Source organism: Triturus cristatus, chromosome 8, assembly GCF_964204655.1.
Source record: "Triturus cristatus chromosome 8, aTriCri1.1, whole genome shotgun sequence".
NCBI classification, from domain to species: Eukaryota; Metazoa; Chordata; class Amphibia; order Caudata; family Salamandridae; genus Triturus; species Triturus cristatus.
In genome coordinates this window covers 1,454,764,744-1,454,785,714 of record NC_140591.1, presented here as the reverse complement: position 1 = coordinate 1,454,785,714, position 20,971 = coordinate 1,454,764,744, and the positions used below count along the sequence as shown (strand labels likewise).

General features: G+C 43.9%; 1 protein-coding gene across 1 annotated transcript in view; it reads right to left on the bottom strand.

The window, feature by feature from the left end:
* PAK1 (p21 (RAC1) activated kinase 1) overlaps positions 1 to 10,548 on the bottom strand; it is a 292,558-nt gene extending 282,010 nt beyond the window's left edge. The window contains exon 1 of the mRNA XM_085623255.1: positions 10,430 to 10,548. The gene's annotated coding sequence lies outside the window, so the exon portion shown is untranslated. The remainder of the gene's footprint in view (positions 1 to 10,429) is intronic.
* Positions 10,549 to 20,971: the final 10,423 nt, after the last annotated feature.

Below are 20,971 nucleotides of genomic sequence, written 5' to 3'. Positions count from 1 at the left end.
CTAGAGTGTAGCTGTTAGAAATGTCAGGGGCCAGCCAGACTGCAAACGGACTTGGACGGATACCTGCCAGACAGTGTTTGCACGAGATTCTTGACAGAGTGGTATAAAGATGGGGAAGTGTGTATAATTATTGTTCTGCAGGTTGACTTGCTCAAGGATATTGAAAAGCACTGAATACATGAACTGAAAGTACCAATTTTGGCTGCTGCCCTTTATAGGAGGCAAAGATGCAATCGATAACAAGAAGTACAGAATGAATGGGATGTTGCAAGTGGCTAATCCTGAAATCACAGGCAAATAAATGCTGTTGCTAGGAGTAGCAGAAGTAGTTCTGCATCTCATCTGGCTGCAATATGGCACATTAAACTCTTGGTACTACTGTGCTGAGTAAGGCATGAGACGCAAGCTGAATATTGTTTAAATAAAAGGCACAATATAACATTGGGAAGCCAGCTGGGGATGTTAACACTGGGTCTTGCACATTTCCCTACTTGTGGAGCCTGGCTACAGGTACAGGGCAGTAATATGAAATGTAATTATAAGGTGGGCTGTACAGGTGTCTCATGCATGCTTCTTTTTGGCCAGAACAACTAGATCTCGATAGGAGTTTTAAAGACTGTTTTCTTGCTTGAAGAAATAAGAACCAAACTGGGGCTCTGAAAAGATCAGTGACAACATTTGATACACAGCTGGCCCTGTCAAGGCTCGTACAGTGTATTTAAATGCACAGATTTGAGGAAAGGGGACTTATATTTAGAGGTGTCAAGGTTATTTTGTTTCCACCATTTGCAAAGTTCAAAATGTGCAGTTTTACAATACCATATGTTTTTTTCACACACAAATTCTGAATTGGTGAATGAGAATAATTCTGTATGCATTTGTGACTGTGCACACAAAAACTCTGCAAAAGGTAAACTAGTACATACAAATTCTGCATACATTTTTCATCTTGAATGGGTTAGAAAAGAGTGTAAATTATCTCGCAACGCGGGAAAGATGGTGTCGCATCGCACAGAAAACCTGCACTAAAATGAAACCTAATGAAAAAAAAAGGATTTTTGCTGGCAAAAAAGCTTTGCAAAATCCGACTTATTTTTTCTTTGTATGAAGTCCAGGAAACACAATGCAGGCCTGGCTAATCTCCCTACATTGTGCTAAAAGCTATCTTTGAAAAATGATAATTTTAGATGGGATTATAATTGTATCTGGGTCATCTGTCCTCCTTGCATTAATGATTCTGAAATAATACCTAACCTGTCTTAGAGAAGAACCCTAATCAAAGAGGCCTTACCTCACATTAAAGTTTATGTTAATGCTGCTATCAAAATTGGAAAATTTAAACATTGTTGTATTCATGAGATTAGATGCAATTTATGATTAATACAATTCTTAAATTCAACAATGCACTATTTTAAAGTTTAGGATTTTTAATCTGTGGACTTAAGAATCTATTTTAGATTGTGTGATAGGTTTTGGGCTTCGTAACTTTAAAAGAATATAACTTAAAATAGTAACACAATTTGTAGAAACCCTACACCATGACCTTTACTCAGGCACAATGAAAAACTGTACATTATTGGAAAATGTATTCTAAAATATTGCTGCTAAAATAACAATATTTTTATGTGTGACTTTAGCACAGTCTGAAATGTAATGTATTGGGACAGCCAACTTGTTTGTGATAAATATTATATTTACTAAATTCCCCAACAAACTCACACTAAGTTCATGGAAGAGCAAGGAATTGAAGCTTGGTTTTTTTTCAAACATATTTTATTGTGGTTTCGAGAATCACATTCAAGATATTTTGTTACAATTTTGCATATACTCTTCTATAGTGCTTATCTGCATTCAAAACTACTTCATATTTATTCAATTTTCATAAAGGAATTGGAGCTTGTTGAATGCAAACGCACGTCAGATGTAAGCACGTAAAAGACACCTCGTGTATACATACAAATGGACGTTAATACCCATTGACCAAGACTTCTGTTTTTAACCACTGAACATCAGCGTCTACAGTGCCAATAAAGGCACACAAACCCAAAACATCTGACATCTTTTTTAATACCGAGGATCGCAAAATATTGATGTACAGCAGGATAAATCAATCATGGTTTATCAATTTCCAAACAAGCATCCAAAGGTTTCTGTCTTTAGGAAGATTGGATCCAAGGAAAAAGACAACAGAGGCAGGAAAAAAGGGCATGTGTACAACAGATAATAAATAATGCAGGGGGGGGGAAAGAACCTACCATGAAGAATCCTCAGACACTCAAATACCGGTTAAGATTAGACTAAAATAATGAAACTTACATAACACATTTCATTATGTAAGTGCAAGTCAACCAGGCTCCTCAATTACTTCCCAAACCTCTTACACAATTCTGATACTAAATGTACCCTTTAGCCTAACTCTAATCTTCACCGTATCCCCTATTAGCAATCCTTGCCCTCTTTAGCAACTTTACACCTTTCTTTTTATGTAACACTGAATTTTAGTCACAATTGAAAAACGGTTTTCAATATTAATTTTATTTGGCCTTAGTGATCTTGAAACACAATTTGTTAAAATAACTCCTATTCATCGTTTTTACTTCGCAAAAGACATCCTTGTGCCACCTACCCATTCTTTCAGGTCTAAACTACTGGGAATGTAACCTTCTCAACAGCCTACTGTTTTCCACAAAATAATGATAATAATACATATATGTAGATCACATGTACACATACAGGGGCTCTCAGTCAGCCCTCTTCATCTCTGGGTATGTTCAAGTGTGACACACATTTGCCTTCGGCCCACCACAGAAGCATGCGTGGGACAACGGGTCAGTCTACTTCAGCCCTGGTCTCTTTTCACTGCGAGTGATGGCATTTTGCTTGTGTACTTCTCCCTAAGCTGTAGTCCACTTCTGTGCCAGGGCTGGTTGGTGAACTTCTACTTTCATTTAATGATTATTTTTATTTCCTTTTTTACTGGGTTATTTTTTTCCTTTTTTGTACACATACACTACCTTAGGATAAATCATTATCACTTTTCATTACTTTTAAGCATTTAATGACAATTGCATATGTTTGCAATAAATAAATAAAATCCTCCGGAGGATAAGATGGTCCGAATAAATAGGAGAGAAGATGCGAGGTTGGCTGGATTCGAAGCAGGAAGGCACCTCACCGCCCAAAGTAACATCATTGAAGAATTGGGAGAACATCGTTAAAGACCTCCAATTAAAACTGGGAAACCCTCAACAAGGCCCATATATCAGGGAACCATCAATAGCAGGAAGCAAATGTCCCCCAAACGACACACTTCAAGGCAAACGTGCACTCCGCAAGACGCTAGAAGCAAGGAAAAGAGGGTGCATACCAGATGTGGGTCCGTCAGTTACAGCGCTAAGGGCAGCCTCAAGAAAGAAACAGTGGGAGTATAAAAAGGAACATATCAAGAAGGAACGGCTCAAAGTGTTCTCCCTGTTGAAGGATAAGAATCACTCTGGGCTGTGGAGGCACATCAATAAATTGAGTGGTCAAGGAGCCGCAGGAGAAAATTGAATTGGCGGAGCATGACTGGATAAAGCATGTAACACAACTATACTGGCACGCCTCCTCCAACAAATGCAGCTCAGAAACGAGGTGCTGGGAGAGGGGCAGACCTGGATAAATAGTAAAAATCTCCAAGATCTGAGCGTCCTCTGCGATAATGTTTCCACAGATCAGATCACCTGGGAAGAGTAGAACTGCAGGTCGCCAGGTTTAATAAACACCAACATGGTGATCACAACCTTCAAGAAAATGAGAAACGACAGAGCCCCAGGGCCAAATGGGTTACCAGCACCTGTATTCAAAACACCGTCGGACTTTTGGGCAGCAATCCTAACTCCGCTCTTTAACAACATCTTTTCCACAGCCAAGACACCAGATTCTTGGAGGGCTCTATACTCGTCCGCATCTTCAAAAAAGGCGACCGGCTGAAGCCATCAAATTACAGGCTTTTTGCCCTTCTCGACCTTGAAGCAAAGGCCTATGCTCGACTACTCCTGAAGGGTCTGGAGTCACGGGTACAAGAAAAAGACATCATCCCCTTCTATCAGTTTGGCTTCAGGTCACAGTCGTCGACTTTGGATAACATCATAGCGCTAGCTCACCTATCAGCTCAGGTGGTGAAGAAGAAAAGCTTACCTCTGTTTTGCGGTTTCATTGCCCACAGCACAGCTTTTGACAAAGTGGGTCACACAAGGCTATGGTGGAAACTAGACAACTGGGGAATACCATCTAAATTATTGAATGCAATAAGATCACTATATGAGGAAACCTGGTTGTGGGTCAAAACAAGCTCTCACAAAAGTGATGCCCAAAATTGCCACGAACAATGGGCTCAAACAGGGCTGTGTGTTGGCGCCCATCCTCTTCAATCTGTACACCGCCGATCTGGGGGCTGCTTCGCAAGGTGCCAACTTAGTAGCTCCCAGGCTGGGAAGTGTGAGGCTGCCAGTACTACAATGTGCTGATCATACAGCAATAATGGACCACACTAAAGTGGGCCTCCAAAGAGCCCTGCATGGGTTGGATCGCTTCAACAAGGCAAACTCCCTGACGGTCAATCAGAGGAAGACCAAGGTAATCGTCTTTGGGAGACATTTCAAAAGGCAAACACAATGGCTCAAAATTAGCACAGTGGCCTGTTATAACTATCTTGTGGCCCGGTTCTCAGAGCGGGCCAATGCAAATTTTAATTTAAACCATCTGAACTCCAAGGCCAAGAATGCCATACACTCGCTAAAACAACTGAGCCAACATCTGCTAAGTCCTACAGAGGGCCCAATACTGACGGCACTAAAAGCAAAACTGCTCCTAGCCATCAGTTACGGTCACCTGGCCTTCCCAGGATCACTAGATGCCTTCTTGAATCAAGTCCAAGCTAAAGCTTATAAATCAGTGCTGCTTGTTCCACGGGCTGCCAGGAAATCAAGGATGAGATTGGAGCTCGGCCTTGAGAGGCCGGACCCGACGTGCCAGGGGGACCTTATAAAGCTATGTCTAAGGATCCTGAGAAGCTCCAGCTCACTCCCTAAGATACCAACTGAGATCCGCCTTTGAGGAGGTAGGAACAGCTTGGCAATCTGGGTCATGGTATTAACACTTTGAAGATAGAGGCAGTGAACCTCCAACTTTTGGAAATCCCGCTCAAGGCCTGGAAGAAAGCAAACACGTTCGTCAAACACCTTTTTCTCAAGACATCAAAGCCTTCACTCAAGCCCCATCTTTGAGCCACTGAACAAATCATACATGCCAGGAAAAGCCCAACTCTACCGTAGCGAGGCACTGAGACCGCAAGTCTGCGGTAAAATATTTGTTATGAAACTATTAAAGCTATGTTTCACTGATTTTAATCCAGCATGGGCACATAAGGGGAAACATATAGAATGCAGGCTGTGCTCCTTTCAGAAGGAAACCTGGCTGCACCTCCTGTGCTGCTGCACCAAACTAAATAATGATTGCAGGCAGCTTCTTCGCCTGATTTGTATTGCCAACAGGGCAAAGACCTGCAGATAGGCCTTGGCCCTATGTTTCTCCAAATCAACGACAATGAATATAACAAGAATGGGGAAATGTACGCATCTGATTAGGATCGCCTTAAAGGAGTCACAGGACTGTAACCCTGTTCCTCTAATGGATATGTTGCAGAAGCAATCAGGGTGATCCCCGATAGGCACTAAGGAGTCCCACCCAACTACTTAGAACTATCAAGTCCTTGCATTTTAATGTTCTGTATCAATGGTTTTAAGTACAAATGAAATATGAGCAATATTGGGGATCGCACTATGCGCTCAAAGCGCTGTTTTTACTGTAATGATTTTAATTAATCAGTCAATAAAAAACAAAATTATTATAAAAAAAATAGCATCTTTGGAAAAGCCAGATCTACTGGCTTTGCAAAGCCTTGAACTAATCAGGAAGATGTAAACTAAAGTGAACTAAGATGGTCCATGTCACTTCACTGTGGCGATTTTAAACCTTTAAAAAAACCTGTGGACACCTAGCAAATCAGTCGTCACCCAATGTGAAATAAGGAGATTCAACTCTCAACCGAAAGGTGCCAAGAAGAGGAGGGAAATTGTGTGTGCAATTATTAGGATATGGAAGTAGGGGAAAGAACATAGCTTGAGAGCAGTAGAGCTTAAAAAAGAAGAGCTTACATAGCAGGAAGAACGGATACTGAAACGCCCTCATTTATCCAGTCACCCAGCCATTGAGGAAAGAGAAGTAGGGTGAGCATGATGGGACTCACTAGTTTGACAAAGTCCTTAATCTGTTTACACGAGCCCACCATCAATCACGCCTTTCCTGTCTGGAAGAAGTTAATGAGTTTTCAAAGAAATCACCTCAGGTCTTTGTCCAGAGATACAGAGTAGAACAAACATCTGCTTTATCAGCATTATTATTAAAACAATATGTAAATTCCCACCAAGACCTAGTAATCAGTCTGCGAGCTGAATTTTTTGTGAATGTGGAATCCTGGACCCATCCCAGTCAGGGTTCCGCAGCAACCACAGCACCGAGACTGCCCTCATCGCCGCCACTGACGACATCAGGACCCTGCTTGACAATGGCGAGACCACAGCACTCATCCTCCTAGACCTCTCCGCCGTCTTCGACACCGTCTGCCAAACGCACACTACGCGCACGCCTCCACGCCGCAGGGATCCGAGACAAGGCTCTGGAATGGACCACCTCCTTCCTCTCCGGCAGAACCCACAGCGTCCGCCTCCCCCCATTCCGGTCCAAAGCCTCCGAGATCATCTGCGGTGTACCCCAAGGATCCTCCCTCAGCCCGACACTGTTCAACATTTACATGGCCCCACTCGCACACGTTGCCCGACAGCAGGACCTCAACATAATCTCCTACGCCGACGACACTCAACTGATCCTCTCCCTCACCAAGGACCCCATCACCGCCAAAGCCAACCTCCACGAAGGAATGAAGGCCGTCACTGACTGGATGAAGACCAGCCGTCTGAAGCTGAACTCGGACAAGACGGAGTTCCTCATCCTCGGCACCAACCCTTCAGCCTCGGACGACTCCTGGTGGCCGACGGCACTGGGAGCAGCCCCGACACCCACCGACCACGCACGCAACCTGGGAATCATCCTCGACTCAATGCTCTCTCAATGACCAAGCAGGTCAACGCCGTCTCCTCCTCCTGCTTCAACACCCTCCGCATGCTCCGCAAGATCTACAGATGGATCCCGACAGACACAAGAAAGACAGTCACCCAGGCCCTCGTCAGCAGCAGACTCGACTACGAAAACGCTCTCTACGCGGTAGCCCCGACCAAGCACATCAAATGACTACAACGCATCCAAAACACCTCGGCACGACTGATCCTTGCAGACCACGCCACGGCCACATCACCCCCCACCTGAGGGACCTGCACTAGCTCCCCGTCAGCAAGAGGATATCCTTCAAGCTCCTCATCCACGCACACAAGGCACTCCACAAGACCGGCCCAGCCTACCTCAACAGAAGGCTCTCCTTCTACATCCCCAACCGCCAGCAATGCTCCGCCGACCTCTCACTAGCCACCGTCCCGCGCATCCGAAGAACAACCACCGGCAGGAGATCCTTCTCCCTCCTCGCCGCCAAGACATGGAACACCCTCCCACTGAGCCTATGACAGACCCAAGACCTGCTGACCTTCAGGAGGATGCTCAAGACCTGGCTGTTCGATCAGTAGCGACCCCCCCCCAGCGCCTTGAGACCTTCGCGGGTATGTAGTGCGCTTTACAAATGACTGATTGAAAGACACTTACCGATTTCTCAAGTTCTTTTTTATTTGAGAGTTTTGCAATTTTCATAGTAAGATTTTTATTCATGTTATCAAAAGCATAGTAACAATAAAAGGAAATAATATTTTAGAAAGAATGGTATAATAGCAACTCTGTATGACCAAAGAGGATGTTGAATGCATTTGAAGCATAGGATGGTAATTGATGTAGGCTTAAAATTGAGGAAACCAAGGTGAAGTCCTACCTACTTGAAGAAGAAGGGGACCCAGTGTGGAACCTCAGGTGTGCAACCTGCAGTCTCCTAACACTCCCTGGAGGTAACTATTTACAGCTATGCTCTGCAGATAAATGATTTATTAAAGTTAGGAGACAGAAAGAGAACTCACTCAGTCACGCCCCAGTGTCTTCAATTCGGATGCTGCCAATTTGACTGCAGTCCACCACAACATGTAAACGCCTTTACCCCCTGTGCAGGGGGACTCTATAACCCACCCTCACCCCTTTCCTTTTTAGTTTTTCATCTCTTTTCAAACCATATTGCAGGGGAGAGCCCCCCGCCCCTGAAAAGAAAATCCCTTCATTGACTTGTGCTTCCGACTCCAATTCCAATCCAAGCATGACCAGCAGACAGTCACCACCCCTTTTGCTGTCCATGTTTTGTTTCTCTACATCAATGATTTTGGTGGAAACCATTCTATGTATTGCCTCTTTCTACCACCATGCCTCTTCCCTGCCTACTAGTCCCTCTTGCATCCCTTTCGGAGCCCGATTCATCCATAGACCTGTGAATATCCCAGAAGGCATCTCTCCGTGTAGCATTCTAAGGCAGAGTGCATCACACTAACAGAAACACTGCCAGAGTGGAACGCAAGTTCTGAACATACCAAAAGGACGAGCAATTACACATCGAGAGAGAAACTATGAGAAGAGGATACAAATCACAGGAAGACAAGGAACCAGCAGATAGCACTCCAGAAGAATTAAGATCACAAGTACCCCAGAAAAGAAACTGAAGAGTAATAGACACTGGACTGCTGAGACTGCCATGCACCCACAAGAGTTGCTGGAAGACGAGTAGCCCTTGGCAGCAATTAGTTGCAATTCCACCAACAGACAGACCATCAAAGTCATGGCTGACATGGGTTAGGGAAGAGGGCCACCAAACACGCCCCGCAGAGGTTTCCGAAGGGATGGCTGGGCATAGTTAACATGCCCCGAATAGTCTGCAATGTCTCGAGATCCATTGGACTCTTAGAGTGCCACCACCGCAGGGTCGATCCACACTCTAACAACCACTTCACACACTTGGAGAACACGGCACCACAAACTCCCAACATTAATTGTTTCTCAAAAGGTTGGTGTATGTAGCGTGAAATCTATGTGCATGCTCGCGAATACCACTCAGGAATGACTGCACGCGGAACGGGTCACCACTCACAGCACTGTCTAACGCAAAATTACCTATGATATTTCCATAATTAACAATCTTGATCATTTAAGGTTTGCATAACACAATAAAAGTGTTTTTCTATTCAGGACAATCAATCTTGCGATGTAAACAATACACCAATAAAAAGTCGGGTAGAGCTGAAAATGTACTAGGCCTCTTTCAAATAACTTGGTTTCATAATCAGCAAACGCGTGAGATTTAATAAATTCCAGTTGACTCTCAATTTTTGTGTTGTGCCCCCAACACACACACACATTTTCAGACTACTGGCCCACAACCTGCAAAAAGATGAACTGTCCGGCAAATGGAACATAAACATATATAAATAGCACGCACCTTTCCACAAGTGAATCTAAGGTTTGAAGCTAGCTCACTGCGCTATCGATTTTCTCAAGGTGTTAACACGGTCACAATATTTTGGGACAGATGTTTCTGGAGAAAACACGCCAGTTCCCTCGTCATACTACCGCTAGCGTGCAACATGCAAACTGGACCTGCAGCAAAAATGACTTACAGTATCAAATAAACCAAAATGTATGCTTTGGAAAATAGCTCACTCTGCCTATCCTTGGGATGTTTATAAAAATAGATCCCCAACTTGGCAATGACAAATTTCGAACTGACCCACTGGCAGGGTTCTGTTTTTTTCTACAAAGTTGTCTAGGCATCACCTGCTACCTGTGTCTTACTTCTAAAGCAAGCACTATCAGCTGATGGGATTATCAGGCGTTTGTTTTATTTTCCCTCACGTGCAATAATAACACCCTCTGGGGCAGAAGGGACAGGCACTTCCAATACTCGTGGGGCAGTCGTGATCACAAGGGGAGCATGACAGGCTGGTACAGTAGTTGGCAGCCCGGCGGGGGCACCCAGCCAGCTGCTGTGCTGACCTCATAGTGAGATAAATGAAAGAAGGCACAGAGGGGGAAGTTGTGTGCGCTGCACCTGCACGCACACGCCCTACACTGCGCCAGGCCAGCACCTGCTCACGCCGCCGTCAGAGGGTGAGCCGGGCACAGGGGAAGGAAGGGAGGGCGGCTCAAGCAAGGGGATGGGTTGAGCAGACACGGAGGGGTCGGGGAGACATGAGGGCGAGTTGGGCAGAGAGGAGGAGAGGCAGGTGGGCTTGTCAGGGCGAGGGTCCACGGGAGAGGGACGGGCGGCTCCCTGGATATAAGCTCCCGGACTCACCTCCTCGTGGGTCCGTCTCGCGGCGCTACCCTCGCCCGCAGCGGAGGCTCCAGGCTCACTGCATGCCCGGCACCTTCCCGGGTTGGTCCACCCGCCCCCCAGAGCCAGGTCCCCGCCCCTGCAGGCCGTGCCTCCCGCCCCCTCAGCCTGTGTCCGCCCCTCGAGGAGGCGGCTGCGCTCGCACATCTCTGTGGGCGATCCCAGCCCTCGCCTCTCACAGACGGATCATCGTCTGTAGCTGGTGTCTGTGGCCTGCAGCTCCCCTTCGCCTTTCCTCTGTCTGTCTTCTCTCAAGTACGACCAGTTAGTCACATGACACTCCGAAATATTGGTACAGGCCAATGCATTTCAAATGTGAGAGAACACTCCACAGATGTTTTTTTTTCTCCATGTGAAAAGGTCCTCTTTAAATATCTAATTTGGGAGAGGTGTGTAAGTCTCGAGACCCCCCTGCTTACTTCTCTCCTGGTTGGAGGCACTCCTTCTCATCCAAGACAAGACTGCCCCCCCTCGCATATACCTCTACTTCTTCAATTACTACTTACTGCCAAGCGACCCATGGTCACCTGTGGCGCCTTCAATGTGCTCTGGATTTTTATCCAAAACGCTTTGCATGATCGCATTATTAACATGGGAAAAAAGAAACTGCAATTTAGATTTCAGACTACAAATGTCACGTGTGACACTGCATGACTGTTGTATCCTGACAGTGTCAGGTCTCAAATCTGTCTCCTTACCTTACCAAGGGCGCGCCAACGGCTCGGTTAGGATAGCGGTGTAGTCCCTATGCGGACTTTGGTGATCCCCGATTGAACCCGCCTCTAATACATTTGAGCTCGCAGATAGAAATACAACTGTGACATTCTCAATAAGAATGACAAACACGGGCCAAAGTTTTAAAAGTTTATATAGATAATAATAAAGCAGAGTACATAAGATAGACCATTGGTCAAGTCAGCATTCAGGCATATAAATCATAAGAACAAAAAACTCAGTAAAGTTCAATAGAAAATCCAGCAGAGATTTGCCCTCTAAATAACGGGAAACGGGAGTCCGTTAAACAAAGGAATAGTATGTCCTTTTATAGGACTTTAGACAAAGGATTTCATACCCTTCTACAGAAGCGCATAGTTCACAGGATATGCACCAATGGGGAACAAGCAAGAAGAAACAATTTACTACAGAATACATTCAAAGATCGTCTCATAATTCTATTTCATTCGTTTCTGAGGTTCGCAGAGGCTATTCAGATAACATAAGTTGAATCAGTGTATACCGTGCGGTCTGGGACAGCCAGGTTGTCCTCGATTAAATGCATCACGCTCAGAAGACTGGGAAAGTTCCAGTCTTTCAGTGCAAAGCTCACGATTTTTTATTACTTCAGGAAGACAGCAACAGCAAAGATCGCATGGTGATTACAAAGTAATTTCAAAATGGAAGAAACTATGAAATTAGCATAGCCTAAGCTCGATTTCTAATACAATAAACACTACGAAAGAGAAAAACAGATTCCACAACAGTCATGCTATCGCATGTCTTGGGTTGACTGTGCAGTGGTTATTTCTCTGTGCTGTACTGGGGCAGAAAGGCCCTTGTGGGGCCTGTTGTCAGTTTCGAAGGACTCAAACTCAGTGCTGCATCCAGGCGAGGGTGGCTTTAGCGCTGGTGGCGTCTGGTGCAAGAATCTATTTTTGCACGCCCCATTCCCCATTAACCTCCTTCTTCACGGATTCCCTCACTACCACTCTCCAACAGTGCTCCTCATTTCTCCATAGACCTTGTCTCACATACATTTAATTTGTTTGAAAGCACTGGTTGGGGTTGGCTTTACTAACAAGAATATATTTCTGCCCAATCAAACCTTTTTATAGCAACAATAGGAATATATAATGAAAGACTGTGGAAAAAACATAAACATCCTAACTTATACTATGCATTTAACATGCAGCTCTTTGATGACAGTTCATAAGTCACCGTCCTATATTAGGATTGTAACTTTTGAACTCCAAGTAACAAAAGGATCTCTGTGACAAAAGCTGAGCAACAGGGCCGGACTGGCCTTAGCGGGCACCGGGCAATCCCCCGGTGTGCCGCACGGGTGAGGGCCAGTTTTCGGCATATTTTGTTACAGGGACGTTTTTGCAGCTGCTGCAAAAACGTCCCTGTAACAAAATATGCCGAAAACCGGCCCTGGCAAAGAGCTTGGCCGCACCCCCAACCCCCCCCCCCCCGGGGGGGGGGGAGGGGGGGGCGGCCGAGCACTTTGTCAGGGACGGTTTTGGTTCCCAGTCCGGCCCTGCTGAGCAATCCACCTAAAATACAGTTCTATGACCCACTTGGTACATGTTCTATGCAGCAGACATATTTAACACTGTGTGCTACTTTATAATGACTCAAACTGCCACTTGACAAAACTCTGATCTCTCTCCAGCAGCTACTTTAAACACCAGAGTTATCTTGACATTTTTATTGTGGGCTGAAAACTGATGGACACAAAAGGATCTCCGAAGCTGGTGCTTCTAAAAACAGTTATTTCTAACACAGCGCCCACCCACCCCTAGCTCAGCATCAGGTGCGGTTGCACTCGTTGTACCGCCCTATATCCGTCCCTGCATGCAGGGCTGGTTTAGGATTTTTGATGCCCTGGGCAGAAAGAAAATGTGTGAGGCCCCTCTAATTTGCAAACATTACAGGAAATTACATCACAATAACAGCCATCAGTTGACTATTGATAAAGTAATGGTCTTGAGCAGACATCAGTAATAATCCTAATAAAATAAGAACATATATTTTAAAGTTGTATTAAGTGGGAATACAATATATTAGTCACACTGGGTGGAAAGGTTTGGCCTAGGTCTCTCCAAAACGTATATCTTTAATACATATTTTTTAACAAATATTATCCATCTACTGGATGGGTATCTCTTTCTCTCGCCCATTTTACATCAAAGGTCACTGATTTGTCTAAATTATTGCTGGTTGAGGTTAAAAACGGGGGCAGGTAGATGTCACATGAAAACATAGCTTGGTTTGGGCACGAGGGTCCAAGAGGACCTTGAGATGAGTCAGCGTCAGTCATCTGTCTTGAGATTTAAATACCTCGTCCTCCTCTAAGTCAGGGTAGCGGATATGTATCTGATTGGGGGCCTGTCCTGTCTGCTGGTCTTACAAATGTGCTTAGGATAGCCTCCTCTCCTGGGCCTCTCTGCCCTACATTGCTCTGAGGAGGAACTGGATCATATTGGACAACACATTTCTGACTATCCCTACACCGGCTGACCTTACTTTTCCAGGTAACTGGAAACGAATGCCCCTATTCCTGTCCATTATCATAGTCCAGCTACGCCAGCCTGCCCTTTCCTTCTTAGTTGGGTGCACCTTGTCGCTTGTTGGGAAATCATGGCCTCACAGCCCCCTAACACTATTGACTAAGCTGCGCCCTTGGAGGTTTCCGTTTTATTGACTGTTAATGCATTTTGAAGAATTTATAGATGATGCAGCTGGTTTTGGCGGTGGTGTGGGCTGGCCCGGGGAGGCTGTGGAGTTCCACTGGGGATGGGATGATTCAGTCATTGTTCTTCAGGCACTAATGAGGTGGGCTGCATTATGTAGAATGCTCTTAAGTGGGGACCACTGTGGAATCCAAGTCCAATATGTTTTCCCAGATCCCCACTGCAAGAGAAGGTGTGGGCTACAGAAGATTTCTGAGTAGAAAAGATCTAACAGCAAACGAAACTGTTGAAAATAGCCTGACTTCTTTTAAAAGCATCACTCAAGTCACTGTAAAATGGCAGTAACTACTATAATGCAGTCATAAGTAGGTTAAAACGGTTTAAAGGCTGTGCCCTGAGACATGGCTACAAGATCCCTGCCACGCTCTCTGCAGCCTTTAAAAGGTCTGATAGTAATCATTAGTTTCCACTTAGTTGATTCCAGGGTGCATTGTCTTTTATAAATGATCATGAAGCTGATTCAGTTACCAGTTTAGAGATGCATCTCCTATCGCCTATATGTGATCATTTCTCCTGATTTGCTGCACAGCTGGAAAGCATATGTCTAAATGCATGATACTGTAGCATCAGCTCACCAACCAGACCATTTTCATTTAGTCTCTCAATGCTTCAACATGGCTATAAGTCTTGGGGAAGGAGGCCAGACTTTTAAGGTTGCACATGGCCATTATTTTACTGTCATGGCTAGTATTTTCACGTCCAAACCAGAATAAAACTTGGATAAAGGAAAAATCAGTTGGTATTTTTCTATGTTATGTTATGTTAACCTCCTTTTATAGCGCGCACGGCTACTAGAAAGTGTCCCGGCGCGATAGCCAAATGGTAGAAGAGGAAGAAAAGAAATGACCTAGCCGAAGATTACTTATATTCTCTACAGGAGGACCAAGGCTGATTTGTATATGGCTGGTCCTTACCTGTGCCACACTAGGCAAAATGACGATAGCCTTGAACTCTTACTAAAATAATTACCAAGGGCTAAAATTAATTCGAGCATTCTACCCTTCCATCTTTTCTTCATCTCAATGAAACTCCCAAGTGCAATGTGAATGTCCAGATGTGTGCTCTGTAGCTCACTTGGCCACAGGACGTAGTCTGCACCCCACAGAGGAGGCCTAACAAAGCTAAGACCAGTCTGGGGTTGCTTGTGTTTCCATTGAGCGGGGGCTTGACACGACATGGTGAGACTTTTCCTTTCTGTGCAGAACCAAGACTGATTTGCGTGATATTAGTAAAAAAGTGAATAACAATCATGGATTGGAATTCCGCCCAAGCAATGACCATAGTCTAGATTAATTCAAGCATTCCTCCAATCACTTTTGTTTTTTCTCAGCAGATCAAACATCTCAACAGAACGTCTTGGGATATAACCTCATTGAACAAAACATCTTTGGCTTTTAGACAAAGCAAAATCTATTAGACTGGAAGTGTGTAAAACAGAAAAAGAAATGATGTAGTGTAGAGGTCTTCAAACTGGAGAAAAGGCCCTTTGGGTGGGCTTCAGTTGATCTCAGGGAATGCCAGGCTCTGGCCTAGAAATACCTTTATTGTACCCCAAGGAACGCTGCCGGTTTTCATGAAAGGGAACACAGTGGGACTGAGCCGTGCTATATTGGGCCATCAGTAATTCCATTCTTCACTCTTGTCCTGAATGAAAGTAGATGTCAGAGTGCAAGGGGGATGGAGAGTGGAGGCAATTTATCTTTTTATAATTAAATGTTTTGCTTCAGAATCATCATTAACATGTGCACATGGAAATGTATTTAGTCTGTGCTATTCATGTTTGAATGAGCCACAGCTACTGTGGGCCTCATTTTAAAATGGCTAATGTATGCAGTTTCTTCTGTGTCGTGTATCTCTCTTTATTGTAGAAAAAGCTCAACCACTCACTTCGAATGTTGTATCTACCATTTGTTTCTGTTCTCATGTGAAATTGTTTTCTTCACACAATCCTTGTAGAATGTGCAAAGCACTGCCTTGGAAAATGTATCTCATTATGTCACAGATAAGCAGAAGTTTGCTGGACATTTAGAGAGACTTCATTGTCCTTTGGCTTGAAAAAATAATGAATTTACTTTATCTGTTTGTACCTTAACTTGATTGGTCCTCCGCCTGGGAAGCATATATAGTTGTAACAAAAGTTAGAAAATGTGTGATTTAAGCTAATGCAATGTAGAGGAGATTTCAGATGCTTTCCCCAATGCCTTTTAGAAGGTTTTGCTAGTCTCTTAGGATCATTGAAGATTCTTATACTCTTAATATCTATGGCGTTGTGTCATATTTCTGGGTTTCAGTATGGTTTAAGTCTAACCTTCTTCCTGGGTTCAGTGGTAATATTGTGCTGAATATTGGTTCGCCCACTTCTAGTTGGCCATGAATGCAGGATTCCTTTAAATCGTCTCCTCTCAAGGCTTCCCCCGGGAAACATCCGGCTCAGGACTTTACACTTTTTAAATATTTATAATCTCCAGTTTGAAAGTCACTGGAGTAAATTAGTTAATCATTTTATAAGGCCCTTTCCTTTGGTTCAACATCTTTTTTTTAGTTGTAGGTAAAAGCAATAACGCTAAATAGCCTGACTGTGACACCCTGAGCTTGGCTTGTCTGTCGTAGCGTTTTTTTTTGTTTGTGTTGATGTCTTTTGACATTTCAACCTATGGGGCATATCATCAAGGGGCCGCGAAATAATTATCGCCGCTTTAGCGTCCGTTTTTGGGCGAAAAGCGGTGATAATTATATCGCACTATCATCAAGGTCTCCTTAGCGTGTGAATTCATGCCTCAGTGCCCTTTTTTCTGCACGCCCAGCATCGCAACGCCAATGAGATGCAAAGTGGGCGTATCTCTATGAAATTACGTGAGAAATGTCGCTAACACGACTTTCTCCTATCATCAATGTAGCCGCTAACCCGCCTAACGATGACAAAAGTAGCGCTAACCGCACTTATCGCTCCTTTCTTTACGCCTGCTTTCAAGTCGACTTAGCCATGATACCCTATGTGAGGTGGATTGTGAGGATGAATCCACCCTGCCCTATCATCAACGAATCGCCTAGCGCTGTGCGATTATCGCTGGATTTCCAGCGATAATCGCACATTTTGCAGCTAGCGCTGGATTATATATCGCATTGGAGATAAGCGTTGCTGATAGTGAGCTATCCTGGCGATATAATCCAGCGATAGCCGGCGATAATTATCCCCGCGCTAAGCGCGGTTAGCGATAACTATCGCTGGCTGTTGCTGATATGCCCCCTCAATCGCTCTCATTTTCTCCACTCTCGCTTTTAGCTGGGAAACAGAATCCAAAAGGGTCTTGGCCGGGTCAGATTCACTTTCCCAATGTTTCCAAGTTGTTGGTTTGTTCGTTCATAAACTTTATTCGGTTGAATATAAAACCAACCATAAAAGTACATCAATAAAAACTCAAACCAATATCAAAATACGACGATAAAAACCTCGGTCACATCATCCAAATTTCCAAAGTACTTAGTACAGTTTAACACAATAAAATAAGCAATTTGTCGTCTGCTACAATTCATTTGTACAGATGGTCACTTGAATTCAGACAATAGTCGGAATAATATAAATCTGATAAAAAAAGATAAAAACATAAATAACAGTTCACTATCCATTACAGTAGGCTTTTCTAATTTTCATAGCATTCAGTATGAAAAGTGCAATATTGTAGCACAAAGAGGGATTGCCCAGTGACACCAGGTATTTCATTGCTGCTTTATAGGATCTAATATTCTGGACAACTAGCATAGGTTTCAAATACAGTAGATTCCGGTACAATTTGCAGAACAGTAAAGAGTGCATGGTGCTCTGTTTACTCTGTCCATCACATGGACAAAAAAGTATATTGGAGGGGCAGGACCTCATAAAGGGAAAAGCGACAAGGTGATGCGCGATTCCACATCTCAGCCTTGTTAGCACAAATCAGTGCTGCAAATTGGTTACATACACCAGGTTGTTGCTATCTCCCTCCTCCTTATACAAGTACTTATAGAATATGACAGTCGATTTGAGTTCATTGTCTGACTCACGTTTGTCCAGCCTGGTTTCAAAAAACTATTTTTAATTCTAATCTTCGACAGTGATGTAAACTGGGTGTAATAAGACCAGATTGACAGATTAAACAATTTACTAAGGCAAGGGTTAATGTGAGATAACTTATCCAGGGCTAGGCAGTCGAGGATAATGTTTCTCGTAAGACTAGTCTCTTTCCTTGCCCATAGTGATATCCATAATAACAAGGGTCTCACCAAAAGATGGTCTTGAAGAAACTGTAGGCCTACCTCGTTATGAACTATCGTGTTAGATGCACAAGGTGGCAGACATAAGAGTCGTTTTAGAAATGCATTTTCCTCGATTTGTAATGAATGACCATTTGTATGGCCCCAGAGGCCAGCCCCGCATGTAGCAATAGTCATGCCCTTAGCTTTATAAATAGCTACCACTTTCCTAATGGGTTTACTACTCAATTTAGAGGCAAACTTAAAAATCCCCTGGGAGACCCTACTCATTTAGGCTGTGGTATTAAGTATATGCTGTGACCATGAGCCTTTGTCTGCAAATGAAATACCCAGATAGCAAAATGAGTTTATTGAGGCTATTCGGATATTATCAATAAAAAATGTTCTGCATGGTTTCCGCCTTTGACCACAGACCATGGTAAATGTTTTAGTTTTATTTATAATAATTTTTTTTAAGTCATGTATTTGCCAAAAGCGTTCCTCAGTTTCTGCAGACCCACTCGTGTTCTGGCTAGGAGTACTGCATCATCAGCATAAAGCAGAAGTGGTATTAAATGCCCTGCAGCCTGGGAGCATCAGCCTGGACTGACTGTAGATGGCTATCCACCCCGTAAATAAATAATGAAAACTGCAGTGGTGCCAAGATGCAGCCCTGTCTGATGCCACGCCCCACTTTGAATTTTGGTGTGCATTCCCCTTGTGGGCCGAACCAAACTTGGCTAGATAGTTTTGCATAAAGACATGACAGGAAGCCCACAATTGGTCTTGGTGCACCTATAGAAATCAGTGTTGAACATAATAGATTATGATCTACTAGATCAAAGGCGCTACTCAAGTCTGCGAAGCATAAATATAGAAAACCCGTTTTTGCCCTGGTATATTTTTCTATTAAAAGCTTGAGATTGATACCTTGTTCCACAGTTCCCACCTGTTTCCTAAAACCATACTGGACCAGGGTCAGAATCGATTGTTCCGATGCCCATTCCTCTAACCGTAGTAATATGACTCTACTCATTACCTTCATCGAGGAGTCTAGGAGTGAGATTGGGCGCTAATTTTTGGAATCAGCTCTGTCCCCCTTTTTGTATATTCGGATAATAATAGATGTCTCCCAGGAGGATGGGATTCTATCCTTCAACATTGAATTAAAAACGCTAGCCAGGATAGGTCCCCAGAGATCAGGGGCAGATTTACATACATCACCTGGCATTTATATACATCACCTGGCGTTCCATCTGGCCCCGGAGCCCTTCCCGCTGTGCTGGCTTGTAAAGCCAGCATGACTTCTTCAAGAGAAATATCAGGCTTTACTACCCCCCCAATCATCTTCCATATTTGTTGTATCCTCAGTATTCTATCTAAAGATGTTAGAGAGGTGGACTAACCAACTATCACATGGGACATTACAGCTGAACTCCGGGATGTCTTCATTTTTTAGGAATGGCGCATTCACAGTGTCCCAGAACAGCTTGGTATTCGTGGTCTCTGCTGCGAAGGCGAGGTTATCCCATGCTTTATTCTGTAATATTTTTTTCCTAGCGACCAGGGCCTGATTATATTGGAGATGCTGTGTCTTAATGACCAAGGTATCCCACGGGGAATTATTCAGGGCATGTTTAAGAGCTCGATGTGCTTTAGTGCAGGAAGAGTCGAACCATCCCTTTTTAGGAAACTCTACCCTGGTCAGGGGCGGGTCACAAACAATTTTATAGAGCTGGAGATATCATTGAATTCTTTAACTAGACGATTTGGTAGAATGATCTCCTGGAGACGTTAATCAAGTCTCCTACGGTTCTTCTGAACTATTTTTTGTACCATGGTGGAAGGATCGATTCCTTCCCATTTAATTCTTACTCCGTTTGGCCAATATGCAGTGATGTTATTTGCCATGGTTAATAAATCCTGCTGCTTGCCCCAAAAGTGCAGTGATAATGAGATCAGGTTATGGTGACTTAGGGCCACCATGGTTATAGTGGGTGTAACACACAAGGCATTAGCTGCCGCGGATATCAAGACATGATCAATGGTAGTGGCTGATGACCTCCCAATAAAAGTTGGGATGCGTTCTCCAATAATATCAGAACCACTCCTAAGGAGCTGTAGGTCATATTTGGCCACAATTTAGTTCAGGGCTTCGCGATACTCATTATGACAGAAGTGGCCTTTCCCGGTCTGGTCAGAATGGCCACATGCCCGGGTATCAGATAATGTACAGGCCTGAATATTAAAATCTCCTGCCCATAATAATATAAAATTAGTATTTATACTACTAAAAAATGGTTTCAGACAGTGGTCAAGGGCCATTACGACCCTACTGCGTCTCTGATAAAAAATGTTATTATAAAGGTTTATTAAAACCAGATTATTCTCACCCTCTTTTTTCAGCCACAGTATTAGAAAAAGTGGATCCGGAGTAGGCATTTGTTTTTACAATTACCGGAATTTTGTTAGAGATAAGGGTCAAGAGCCCCCCTTGTAGACAAGTCATTTCCAGGCGGGTTTGATGCTTCCGGCCACAAAGAAGCTCAAAAGGGGAATGACTGGTAGCCTTCTGCTCTTGACATTGAATAGCAAAGAGAGCCACAAGCATCATGAGATCCCAATGACATGTCTCCAGATCAAGTAATTTTTAAGTGTCACCTTTAGGGTAAAGTTGTATCTCTCTAACAAACAAGCGGTGTGGGGATGATAAGCCGACGTGCAAATCTGCTTTATCACAGTTGCGAGCAAACTTGGCCCAGTAAACACAAAAACAAAAGGGCTCCTCTTTCAGTTAAAA